Source organism: Scyliorhinus torazame, chromosome 4 (genome assembly GCF_047496885.1).
Source record: "Scyliorhinus torazame isolate Kashiwa2021f chromosome 4, sScyTor2.1, whole genome shotgun sequence".
In the NCBI taxonomy this organism is placed as follows: domain Eukaryota; kingdom Metazoa; phylum Chordata; class Chondrichthyes; order Carcharhiniformes; family Scyliorhinidae; genus Scyliorhinus; species Scyliorhinus torazame.
The window spans coordinates 238,082,687-238,096,345 of record NC_092710.1 but is presented as its reverse complement, the minus strand read 5'-3'; the positions used below and the strand labels follow the sequence as shown (position 1 = coordinate 238,096,345).

General features: G+C 46.5%; 1 long non-coding RNA gene across 1 annotated transcript; it reads left to right on the top strand.

Annotated features, from left to right (window-relative positions):
* Window positions 1-1,051: 1,051 nt before the first annotated feature.
* LOC140411716 (uncharacterized) lies at window positions 1,052-13,354 on the top strand. The gene is made up of 3 exons (XR_011940963.1): window positions 1,052-1,143; window positions 12,154-12,378; window positions 12,675-13,354. It is a non-coding gene; the product is annotated as an uncharacterized lncRNA (long non-coding RNA).
* Window positions 13,355-13,659: the final 305 nt, after the last annotated feature.

Genomic DNA, 13,659 nt, shown 5'->3' with positions numbered 1-13,659 from the left:
TCTCCCTGCTCAGCTGGAGTCTTCGTTGGCATGCCCAGTCCTGCAGGTCCTTGAATGACAAGCGTTGCCTGTAAACAAGAGGCCTCATGCGGCACCTCCTGTGCATCTCTTCCTCCTCCTCCTTGGCCTGTTGGAAAGCTGGCTCTCCATCCTGGTGGCTGCGTCTTGCTCCTCTGCGGCAGGCTCTGCTGCTGCACGCTCCACGGCTACTCGTTCCGCTGCTGCAGCCTCCTCCTCCTTGAGCAGCTCCAGCACGTACAGATGCTGGGCATCTACCAGGGTTGTGACGACTGCCATCTGGGGCCTAGATGCGTGGTCAGTCGGATGCACAGTAAGATGGCTGCCTTGCAGGCCGCGGCAATGGTGGTCCATGCCTGCGCACCATCCCAGTCCCATCCCCATGGGCCTTCTCCCCCCCGTCACAGCCCCCCCCCTGCCCTAGCAGGGCACCCCCACCACGCCACCAGCGTCCGGTCCGGCAGCCCACAGACACGCCTCGCTGAGCCCTTCCTCCTCTCTCTCGCTGATCAGCCATAATGCCGGTTTCACGATTTTTAAAAGCACTAATGAACCGTTCCATAGGGAATTAGGCCCATTGGAAGAGGAGAATCGCGGAGGCCCCGGAGAATACCGGGTCAGGTCCGCTAATAATGTGTAAATGGCGCTTACTGTACATTGATGCCGCTGTCGAGGCGGCAGAGGATTGCGATTTGGCATCAAATCAGCTCCCTCCGCGATTTCGCCGTCGTAACCGATTCTCCGTCCAATTGCATTTCCCGATTTCGGCGTTAGCCGACGGAGAATCCCGGCCCACGTTTTTTTCTCTGAATCTCTTCATCACCCCTTTTTCTCATTTTCTCTTCTTTTTCTCAATGTTCCTTTCTGTCTTTCCGAACTTGTAAAGTTGCCAACAGTTTTTTTTTATAATGGAGCTAAGCTTCCTCAGCCAATTCTGAGGCTGGACTAAAACCACAAGGCTTATCTCTGCCTTAAAGCATCCACTTACCCAGCTCTGAGCTGAGTGCTTGAATCTTTAACATAGCAGACACTGCTCTGTTTGCATGACACAAGACTGCATTGCCGAGTCATTCAGGTTTCAGTTGCTCACTGGGCAATTGAAGAAACATTTTTTTGTTCTATTTGGTGAGTTTTACCCTGAAGAAATTACCACTCTGTTCGGGTCAGATTACTCTATTGTGTATGTGCTAAGTATAGCTCGCAGAATGTAAATCCTACATTTCCTCATCGCCTTATTTGAGCTGTCCAAAGGTGCAGTAATTTTCCTGCTTAATCTTTAATTGCATCATTATTTCAACCCTTCGAATTGCATGGAATTTGTATTTTCTGCCCTCAGTGAATGTTTTCAGTAATTTTGGGTGAATGGAGTGCGTAGCCCGCCATTCATGGTGGGGTGAAGAAGAGGTCAGGGGGAGGGGAGGAAAGCTGAGTCAGGGATGGGCTCACCTTTATCTTTATGTTTCCAAATTCATTTCCGGAACTTGGCAACAGATCTGTACTGTACACATCAGTAGTGTTGACAGATAATCCCGCATGAAGACATCACATCATCGACGAATTAATCTTCGGAGATTTAGAAGCTTTGATGTTTTCTTGCTCAAGGCATTGTATCCCCAGTGGACAGTTACTGTTTTTCATTGAATATGTTGGCTTCACACGCAAAGGGCTTTGACAGAATGCAACTAAAATACACTATTATGTGTTTCATTTACGAATTGTAAATTAATGGCATAGTCATGTGTTTGCTGTCACATTGCCTCTCGACCTAAGTATGTTTTAATCAATGAACTAGGCATACAGATAGCCATGATTCAAAAATGCAGAATATGTTTAGTAAATAATACATTCTTTCTTGTCCATGGTGCAGATACAATTCATAGATAAAACTAAAAACCACTCTCCTATTACACTGGCACTGTTAACTTGTCTTTTAATAGGGATTTTGCTTCAATTGATGCACTGTTGCTACTAATTCCACACAGGTAAAGAATTCTTCCTTGATCAATGTTTCTTGTCCCCAGCAACACCAAGTTGCATCTGTCATGATGTTTTTTTTACTCCTTGATTTTGAGATATGGTGGGATGGGGTGGGAATTGGGGCAGCAACATTGGAATGGGCTGTGAATCAGGTGGGGCACATGAGTTTTGGCATGGGGTCCATACCCTTTTGGGCCTAATTTAAATGAATTCAGCATCCTTCCAATAGATGGATTCTGATTATGGAGAAGGGAAATCAGACATGGCAGCCAGTATTGAAAGGCATGCAGCGGTACCTCGAAGAGGTGGTGCTTTCCCTCATGCGAAATAGTGACCAGCAAGATCATTTCTAGGAGTCCTAAGGTTCTCTTGTGCAATGTTAGAGACGCAGATGGACAAAGTCTGGAAAAAGATTCTCTTCCAAACAGATGGGCAAGGGGTATCAAGAAAAAGTTGTCACTGGACATGGGAGAGGTGTCAAATGTATAAATGGCACCATAATTGTCCCTGGAACCTGGCTATAGTTCTGAAAAAAGTACAATGATGTAACCAATAGAATAATTCAAGCTTTACAGCACAGAAGGAGGCCATTCAGCCCATCTTGTCCATGCCAGCCTGAGGAGACCAAGGTGCCCTTTCTAATCCCACCTTCCTGCATCCAATCCATAGCTCTGTAGCTTAGAGCACAAGGTCCAGGTATGTTTTAAAAGAGTTTGGGGTCTCGGCCTCCACCCCCAACTCGGGCCGCCAATTCCAGACACCCACTACCCTCTGCATAAAAAAGTTCTTCCTCATGTCCCTTCTGTCGTATCCCTCCTATACTTTCTGTCACTTATCTTAAATTTATGTCTCCTGGTTCTAGAATTCTCCACCAAGGGAAACAATTTTATCCTGTCCCTCTATCTCTTCCCCTCATGATGTTATACACCTCAATTAAGTCACCCTCAGCCTTCTTTGTTCCAAGGAAAATAACCCCAACCTATTTAATCTATCCTCATAGCTACACTTTTCTAGCCCTAACAGCATTCTTGTAAACCTTCACTGCACTCTCCAGAGCAATTACGTCCTTCCTGTAATGCGGCGACCAGAACTGCACACAATACTTCAGTTGTGACCTCACGAGTGTCCTATACAATTCCAACATTCTATCCTTACTTTTATATTCTATACCTCTGCCATTGAAGTAGAGCATTCCATATGCTTTCTTAACAACCTTGTCTACTTTAACTGATGTCTTTAAGGACCTGTGTATTTGTACGCCAAGATCTCTCACTCAAGTTCTAACCCTCTTGGTATATTCTCATTTATTGTGTACTCCCTATAACTGTTTGACCTCCCTAGATGCACAAACTCACACTTCTCTGTGTTAAATTCCATCTGCTACTTTTCGCCTACTCCATCAATCCATCTATATCATTCTGGAGATTGTAGCTATCCTCTACACTGTCCACTACTTGTCCACTAATGAGCAGGGAACATTTCATTGTCTCTCCTTTCGTTTTGTACTCACACCCTCAAACCCAAACTCCCATTCTCAGAGCTACTTTTCCCTCGCTTGTGCACACTTGATGCATTTTCTTTTTATTAAGCATGCAATGCCAAGCTCCCTCATAAATGTTGAGAATTCTTAGACACGGCACATATTAACCCATTTGTACTCTTCTTCAGGAGGAGCTCACACACAACAGGAGTCAAACTATCTGGACAGGTGTGCAGGAGAAACCCTTGCCACCAAAAGCCAGATTCTTATTTGTAAGGGGACGATAGTCCCTTGTGGAGTCTCACTTAGGTCCTGGATGAACAGGAATGAGTAGCTCAATACCAGACAAGATTTGAAAACAACATATTTTACCGGACAACTATTAAACAATTATTAATAATCAAAATAAAATTAAAGAACAATAACTTTATTAAAAAGCACACATATATATATATATATATGTACATATATATAGAGAAAGAAATGAAGAAAAAAAACTTTACTGAACTATACGTAACTATATTACAAATGCTAATCCAAAGATTAGTCTGTTCACACAGCTACCCATGATGGTCAAATTCTCCTTATACAGCACCAAGCCTCTGAATAATCTTACATGGGGATGGTGTTGCTCTTATTAGCCTTAGTTTTATTAGTTCTAATTCTGTCACCTTTGCTCACGAGTCGCCAGGTAACTTTCTGATACCGCCACGTGGTTCAAGCTCAAGTTATGATTAATAATACAGCACACCGCTCAGTAAGAGTTAAAACAACGATCATTTATTATTTATACAGCAATAAATACTTAAACAATAATCCTACTGTCTATATCAAAACCTACCACTACTGGCCAATACTTAACTTTAGGAATGGCCCACCAGGTCAGGGAAACAAATGGTTTATCGAATTGGGTCTGGCCTGCGGGATTCAAAGGCTGATACAGGTCGATGGCTAGGAGTCTCTATCGGGTAGCGATCGCTGGAGTCAAGCTTACTTGTTTCTTTGTCGAAGGTTCTTGCGAAGGTTGCGAGCAGGAAGAGAAGGGTCGATCTGAACTTGGTCCCTTACTCTTATAGTTAGCTAGGATCTTCCCGCCTCTCGGGGCGGACCTTGACCCTGGTTCCAAGTGATTGGACTTGGTCCCAATCACTCGGTTCGATATGCTCCAATAATGGGGCAGTCCTTGATCGGGGGGGGGGGGGGGGGGGTTGCCCACCTTTCTTTGTGTTAGCCTCTCTTGGTGCCGAGAGGTCTGGAGTAGCTTTACAAATGCTAATGTATAGCAATTGTTCCCGGGGATGGCTGTTCACTATGCAGATGGCTGGATTGTTGTGATGTTAATGGCTGCATGATTTGATCAGTCTGGCTTCCCCCAGAGGTGAATACACTGTTTTACCTGCAGCCTTCCGTTTGAGTCCTGTTGGCTGATTTTCCCATCAGCCTCTGCCGTTCGCCATTTTAGATCGGGATTTGACCAATTTAATCGGGAAGCAGCCATTCTACCTGGCTACAATGGACACTCAAGTCAGACACTCTGTTGATGTTCCTCAGTCTCCCGAAGTCTGAGTGGTTGACGAATCCACTCCAGCTGCACCCACAATACTTGCCACTTTAATTCCAATTTCCTGCCTCATTCCAGTATTTTGAGTCTTTACCCAGACTTTCTCAAAACAAGAGTCAGGTATACATGAGTACTTGTCGAATTCACCTCACAGGCTCAGCAAGGCTTTGAAGATTTCACAATCTTCAATTTGTTCTACACGTCCTTTGATGGTGTCTCCCCATCTACCATAAATCAGGTGTATATCCATCAAATCAAACTTCATCTGTTTCCACACCATAGTTGACCATCGTTAATGCCATTTAATATTATTTATTGTCCTGGCTGATAGTTCAAGAGTCATTGAATATAGTAATAAAAATGACTTCTGCTAAACAAAAACAACTTGTATTTTAGTTAGTCTAGCTTAAAAAGGGAAAAGACTGATGGAGATGAAATACCAGCTGTGAATGGTCAGTATGAAGTACAAAGGGCGCAATTTAACGGGAAAAAAACAAGAGTCCCATTTTGGGCGGATTTAGTGGGATATTTCTCGCCGGGATCGACTCCACCATCAAACGGGACTCGTTTTTTTCTGGGCTCAGTGAGGCCAGAGGCAGCATTTACCTTCATTTCCTGCATCGACAAGCACAGCTCACCAGTACATGAAGCGATTGTGGAGCCATTTTTAATGCCACTCCGATCACGCAACCTGCAGCCTCTATACCTCCCTCAACTTACTTGCTAGTGGGTCGTCAAGCTCCCCTCCACCTCATAAGGGCAGGGCACACTCGGGCCCCATCTCTGGCACTGGCAACCTACACCCGGGCACCTTGGCACTGCCAACCTTTTGTCCTTGCAGAGTCCCTTCCAGCCTGGGAGTACCCGTGTGGGCACCCTGGCAGTGTCAGGGTGCCCCACCAGGATGCCCAGGTGGCACAGCCAGAGTGGCAGGCTGGCAATCCCAAGATTCCTGGGTGTCAGTGGGAGTGCGAGGGTACCACCCATCCCAGATCCGACCACCCGGCGGCCTTCAATGGCCTGGGACAGTCCCCCAGGTGCCGTTACACCTGGTCTACGTTTGTGTGGACCAGTGTTAAACGATGCCATGGTGAGACCTCCCAGGCACGGGTGTTCATTCCCGGGCCTTGGCAGATTCAGCGCAGACATATTTATGTGAGACTAACCGCTCACTTAAATATGAAAATCTGGACTTCCGGTGATGACATGTGAGAGCAAGTCATAAGAAGGGTGGCTCCTGCCAGGGTCCTTGTATCTTGATCCCTTTTGCCCAGTTCCAACCCAGCAGATTGGTCTGGATAACAGAAAGTCTCGGTGAAAGAGGTCACGGGAAAGAAACTCCTGGCTGGTAGCCCAACAAAGGAATCTGGGGGGGGGGGGGAGAGAAAATGGTGGAGGCAGCTGCAAACATCACATTAGAGATGCTGGCCGGGGTGATGGCACAGGAGGTGGAGAAGTTTGGAAGGCAGATGAATGGGCAATTTGAGCGGCAAGGAAAGGAGATTAAAAAGTCATTTAAAACCACCACTGAGGAGGCGTTTGTTATATTACAGAATTGTAATATAAATATTATTCATTTGTCTTGCCGAGTTGTATTGAACTTGATGGTAAACAGTCAAAGTCTTCGAGTTGATGACAAATTATTTATTGAGTAATAAAATAATAGACTTGTGAGTTCTTTCACTTTAATACACGGCAGCACGGTAGCATTGTGGATAGCACAATTGCTTCACAGCTCCAGGGTCCCAGGTTCGATTCCGGCTTGGGTCACTGTCTGTGCGGAGTCTGCACATCCTCCCCGTGTGTGCGTGGGTTTCCTCCGGGTGCTCCGGTTTCCTCCCACAGTCCAAAGATGTGCAGGTTAGGTGGATTGGCCATGATAAATTGCCCTTAGTGTCCAAAATTGCCCTTAGTGTTGGGTAGGGTTATTGGGTTATGGGGATAGGGTGGAGGTGTTGACCTTGGGTAGGGTGCTCTTTCCAAGAGCCGGTGCAGACTCGATGGGCCAAATGGCCTCCTTCTGCACTGTAAATTCTATGATTCTATGAATAATTTAACTAGTAAGATAATTAACTGAGATAATATTAAACTAACAACTATGATAATACACCACACTCTGATCTGGTCATGTCTTTACTCTAACTGCGCTACACACACTAACCCACAGAAAGAGTGGGAAACCCCTTATATAGTCCTTGTTAGTGTTGCCATCTAGTGATCATCTGTCTGTACTGACTTCACAATAACTAATCATGTATTAACATATACAGCGATCACTGCAGCATTGGGCCCTATACAGGAGCAGCTGGGCAAACCAACCAAAACGGTGAAGGAGGAAGGGGAGTGGTGTGGGGGGAGGGGCTACGACTTGCTGGGCCAGTTTGCTGAGGCTCAATGAGTCCAGAATGTTTGGGAAGGGGTTAGTGGAGACGGCAGGCAGTCTGCCAACTTGGGGGTGGGAGGGAGGCTGTATGGGGGGGGCAGGGAGCTAACAGTGACCAGGGAATATTCTTTGTCTCACCCGTTGTGTGGGAAAGGCAGCCATCTTACGTAGGCCTGGGGCTTAGGAACTGGCAGTGAAGGTATGACTCATCATGCCATGGCCAACTGGCGGGTAAGGGGGAGTGAGAGGCTCCGACAAGGCTATTGACGTGGAATGTATGAGGCCTGGAGTGGCCAGTGCAGAGGGTGAGGGCGTTTGCACATTTAAAATGTTCAGGAGCCAACATTGATGTTTTTCCAAGAGATTCATTTGTGTGTACGGGATCAGACTAGGCTCCAGAAAACTTGGGTGAGCCAGGTGTTTCACTCGGGCTTTGGTATCAGGGCCCGGTTTGGGGGGGGGGGCGGGGGCTCTGAATCAATAAGAATGTCCAGTTCTGGGCAGAGAGGGTTATATCTGACCAGGGGGAGGGTACGTGATGGTTGCTTGTCTACTAGAGGGGAAGTCGGTGATCCTAGTGAATGTTTATGCCCTGAACTGGGACAATGTATCATTTATGAAATGGTTGCTGGCTATAGTACTGGATCTGAACACCTGCCAATTGATTCAGACCACGCTCCACATTGGGTGACCTGGTGTTGGAGGCCAGTCGGGAGCGTGGAAGGGGGAGGCAGTTAGACGCAGGGCTGCTGTCAGATTTGGGGTTGTGTGTGAGGAGTTTGAAGGCCGTACAGGAATCTGGAGAACATAACGATAATGCGATGGTCTCGCCCTCGACTTTGTGGGAGGAGCTGAAGACAGTGGTCAGAGGAGAGATTAGACCATATAAGGCACATGTGGATGGGGAGGTGAGGGAGGAGTGACAGAAACTGGCGGATGGGATTCTAGGAGTAGATTGGAGCTGTACAAGGGACCAAACCTTGGAGCTCTTGGTGTGCAAGAACAGTCTACAAATACATTTTGACCTGCTGTCCACGGACAGGGCGGTGCGCCACCTGAGGCGAGTGAAAGGGCGGTATATGAGAATGGGGAGAAGGCCAGCCACCTCTTCGCTCACAAATTAAGGCAGCAGGAGGCGGCCAGGGAGATTGTTCAGGTTAGGGATGTGAATGGTAGGCTGGTTTTCACCCCGGAGAAGGCAAATGGAGTGTTTTATGAGAGCCTTTTATGAGAGGCTGTATAGATCAGAGCCACCGGAGGACGAACGAGAATGACAGAGTTCCTGAGGTGTTTGGAGTTTCCCAAGGTAGGGGTGAATTATGGGAGGATCTGAAGGTGCTGCTGGGCATGGAGGAGATTCAGACAGCATTGCGGCACATCCAGGCAGGGAAGACATTGGGGTCAGATGGTTTCCCTGTTGAAATTTTATAAGAAGTTTTTGAATTAGTTGGGTCCGTTGATGCTGGGCATGTTGAGGGACTCTGACGAGAGGTGCCCTCCTAGAGACACTGAGGCAGGCAGCTATTTCTCTGCTCCTGAAAAAGGTTAAGGACCCCAAAGAGTGTGGGTTTTACCATCCAATCTTCCTGTTAAATGTGGATGCCAAGTTATTGACATTGAGGCTTTGCCTTCCGAAGGTAGCAGGGGAAAGCCAGGTGGAGTTTGTGAAGGGATGGAGGTTGCCTGCCAATGTAAAACGGTTTTTGAATGTGGTGCTTATCCCTGTGGCTGAGCCAGAATTGGAGATAATCGTATCATTGGACGCGGAGAAGGTGTTCGACTGGGTTGAGTGGGGTACCACGTCGCAGTATTGGAGAAGTTTGGGTTGTGTCCTGGTACGGTTGTTGCATGTGGCCCCATTTGCTAGTGTTTTTACCAACACCATGAGCTCCAGGTCTTTTGGGCTGAATCAGGCTACGATGCAGGGCTGTCCGATGTCTCCCTTGTTTTTTGCATTGCCCATTGATTTGAAGGCCTCGAATGCGTGGAGTGGTATTGTTGGGGGCAGGGGGTCACGGAGGGCGGAACACCGGGTATCATTATACGCAGATGATTTTCTGATGTACGTGAGGGACCCTGGGTCATCTATAAGGAATATTATGGGTACTTTACAGAGCTTCAGAGCCTTCGGTTACAAGTTGAACATAGGGAAGATTGAATATCTTGTGATTGGACAGTCGAGAAGGGGAGGCAGACTGGGGGGGGGCGGGGGGCATTTTGGTTAGCTTTCGATTCATAGGGTTCCAGCTACCTGGGTATTGGGCGAGGCTCGGGAGGTTGAATTATACAAACCTGGTGAGTTGAGTTAAGGCGGACTTACAGAGGTGGCGTTGCCTCCCATTATCTTTAGTGGGCCAAGGGAAGCACGGTGGTGCAGTGATTAGCATTGCTGCCTCACGGCGCCGAGGTCCCAGGTTCGATCCCGGCTCTGGGTCACTGTCGGTGTGGAGTTTGCACATTCTCCCCTTGTTTGCGTGGTTCTCGCCCCCACAACCCAAAGATGTGCAGGGTAGGTGGATTGGCCACGCTAAATTGCCCCTTAATTGGAAAAAATGAAGTGGGTACTCTAAATTTTTTTTTTTTAATTTAACATCTTTAGCGGGCCACATCCAATCAGTTAAGGTGCACATCATGCCGACAATTTTGTTTTTATTTCAGTGTCACCCAGGGTTCCTGCCCAGTTTTTTTTCTGAAGGGTCGGGCAGCTTATTACCGGCTTTATATGGGGGGGCAAAGCCCCGAGGACTGAGAGGGGGGTCCTGCAGAGAGATAGGCAGGCAGGCAGGTGGTCTAGCATTGCCAAACTTGTTTTATTACAGAGCGGACAAGCGGGGAAGGTGTTGGGTGGTGCGGGGATCCGGGCTCTCTGGGTTCAGATGGAATCTGGGAGCATTGGTAATGGCGCTACTTCTGTTGGCGCTGGTAGCATACACTGTGAACTCAGTGGTGGTGCCACCATCATCCTAACAGAGAGAATTCTCTCCTGTTTGGGGTTGGAGCAGGGCAGTACATCCAGTTCGGTTGAAGGGGTAAAGGCTAAATGGGTGGAGGAATTGGGGTTGATGCTGGAGGAGGAGGTATGGAGTTAGGCTCTGTGAAAGGTCAATACGATATCATTGTGTGCGATGTGGTGATATTCATCACTGTAAATACACAAGGGGTTAATGTAAATACACTACACCTAGCTAGACACTAGAGGGAACACCAGAGACATGACACACAGACAGTCAACCAATAGGCCAGTAAGATAGAACATGACCAATGGGCATTCACGATACACACAGAGGTGACACTACCACAGGAGGGCATTACATCAACCCATATAAAAGGACACATCACACATGCTCAGCCTCTTTCCAGTGGAGACACTCAGTGAGTGCAGACACAGGATTGATTGAACATCACACCCACCACATGGATTGTAGCAGACTGGTTAGTTAGTCTGAGTAGCTATAGCAGGATTAACAGTCGAGTCGAATCCAAGTAGGAGAATCGTTAACAGTTTAATAAACGTGTTAAAGCTATCTCCAAGTCTGAACCATCCTTTGTCAGAGATGACAGTGGTTAATCACTGTTGGCTGTTAGAGGGGGTTAGGGAGGAGGGGGAGGGGCGGGGGGGGGGGTGCAAATGAATAAGGGGGACTTTTGTTTCTTTAATTGAAGGGTCACCTTTGCAGTTTGCATTTGGTTAAAGGTTATTGATTGTATTTTTAAAATTTTGTATATAATGCCAAAACATTATTAAAAACATTTAAAAAAAATGAAAATCTGCATCCCGCCCAGTGAGGGCGAGATCCAGATCGTGATGTCCCACAAGATCCCCTTAGATTTCACAAGGTGTCCCGAGCGTCGCAAATCTTGAGAGAGAGGCCTCTTGCGAGATTTAATGTCCTTGTTGTGTCCCGAGTCGGGGACGACGAGGCCTTATGATTGTGCCCAACTTCTTGGTAAAACACATCTACAGTTAATAATATCACTACTGATCACTGTCGATTAGTTACTTGACTTCATCAAAGCACAATGACACTTATTTTCAAATCAAGGTCAACAAAGTAACATTACAAATATTCAATGCAGGCTTAAAATCAAGAGCAAAGCAGAAATAAAATGCAGAAACGCAAAATTGAAAAACATTTGTGGCTGTGGGTCTCAGGCATACAATTGGTGCAAAATGTAGATGGAAAAGACTGCCACAATGCAAGTATATCAAGGCAGCTTCCAGGAGGGTAGCTATAAATTCAGTCCACATGACATGTTGCCAGTGATTACATATCGGTTGTGCATTAATGGAGTGGAGGTCCTTGTGATTTATGAAGACAGTACGATCATGTGAAGGAGCCCATTCAGTGATGTGGGTGTGATCAACAGCATCCTGACTTGAAGGAGCCTCACACTTTCTGCAAGCTGGAAGCTTTATCCTGCTGTTTCCACCTATTCAGTGGTGAGTAGGAATCGCTGCGGACTGTCCAGATTTGCTGATGTTCTCGGTGACAGTCTGAAAACAGCCAGAGGCAACGATGTTCATTGCTGTAATGGCCCTTGCTGCAACAGATAATGCAATGCTTGCTGTGGCAGTCAATTGTAGGTGTTATCACAAGACGTGACACAATTCTGTCACAGGTTTCTTCGTAAAGCACAACTACCTTCCTCATTGCTCCTCAGAGGACTGCAGGTTTGTTGTTCTGTAAACTCTGTCAAGAACGTAAGGAATCCTTGTCACTTATATCTCCATAGATTTCCTGCAGTGCGGAAGGAGGCCAGTTGGCCCATCAAGTCTCTGAAGGAGCACTCTCCCGCCCTATCTCTGTAACCCTGTGCAATGATCATGGCCAATCCATCTAATCTGCACATCCTTGGACTGCGGGAGGAAGGCTAGAACTTCTAGAGGAAACCCATGCAGACACGGGAGAACGTGCAAACTCCACAGAACCCAAGGCCGTAATCGAACCCGGGTCCCTGGTGAGAGGCTGCAGTGCCCTATCCACTTTTCTTGTCAGAGTATATTTCCAGAATGAACTCTCCCACCTCCATGAAAATATAAGTACAGTGCTCGAACCTTTAACATTTCAGCAACTACAAACACTTCAAAACAAAACTATCCATTGGAAGGGTTATGGACAAGGGGGGAGAGATAAACTGAAACCCATAGTTCCCTTCCTTTCCTTTCCTGTCCTCAATCAGTGTGGTTGTTTTGGTAAATATGGGTATGTGTTTACATGTCCACTTATCATAATAATCTTTATTGTCACAAATAGGCTTCCATTAACACTGCAGTGAAGTTACTGTGAACATTCCGGCGCCTGTTCGGGTACACAGAGAGAGAATTCAGAATGTCCAAATTACCTAACAGCACATCTTTTGGGACTTGTGGGAGGAAACCGGAGCACCTGGAGGAAGCCCACGCAGACACAGGGATAATGTGCAGACTCCACACAGACAATGACCCAAGCTGGGAATCAAACCTGGGACACTAGCGCTGTGAAACAACAGTGCTAACCCTTTTGTCATTGATCAATTTAAAGAACGATTGGCAGACTTCTGTCAGTTCAAATAAAGAGGATTATCCTTAGAGGTTGTCTAAAATCTAAACACTACATCATGCGCACAGCGCAAACCAAGAAAGAATACAGTTAAAGAGAATAGAGCACTTTTACAAACAGTAAAAAATGGTTCATAGTTCCAGTGATGAAGGAAGGCTTTTCCACTCGAGTTGTAGTTTAGGTTAGTTCAGATAGCTGGAGTTAGATACCTGGACTATCAGGATTAACGTAGGTTTCCCTTGAAGAGATGAATGTTCAGCAGCTCATTGAAATTGGGCATTTGTGGCTATCATATATGGACGCCTAATTCCTTTGCAGGTGAACTTTGATTTAGGAATCTTGCTGGAAGTATTTAAAGAATTTGCAACCCCAAATTTCTCGCAGGCAAAGGTGGCCCAGCCTTTAACTGTGCCTGCTTTGTCTTTTGGTGTCTTCTGCAGATCTCCAGCGCCCTTTCCTGGGTCTTGGGATAATAAAGGATTTCAGTATCAGAAAACTGTTTCAACCACATGATCCCACATGATCAATGGCTACTGCCCACCCAGAATGGTTTCCAGCTAAAGGTCATTGACGTACAAAAGGGGATAGGTAGTGGTCTTGCACATTTATTTTGTGGACAACTGGTCTGTTCAGCTCTCTTACATGAAGCATTGATCTTCAAGATGATATTAGAGGTCTACTGATTTTAAGTTTTATGTAA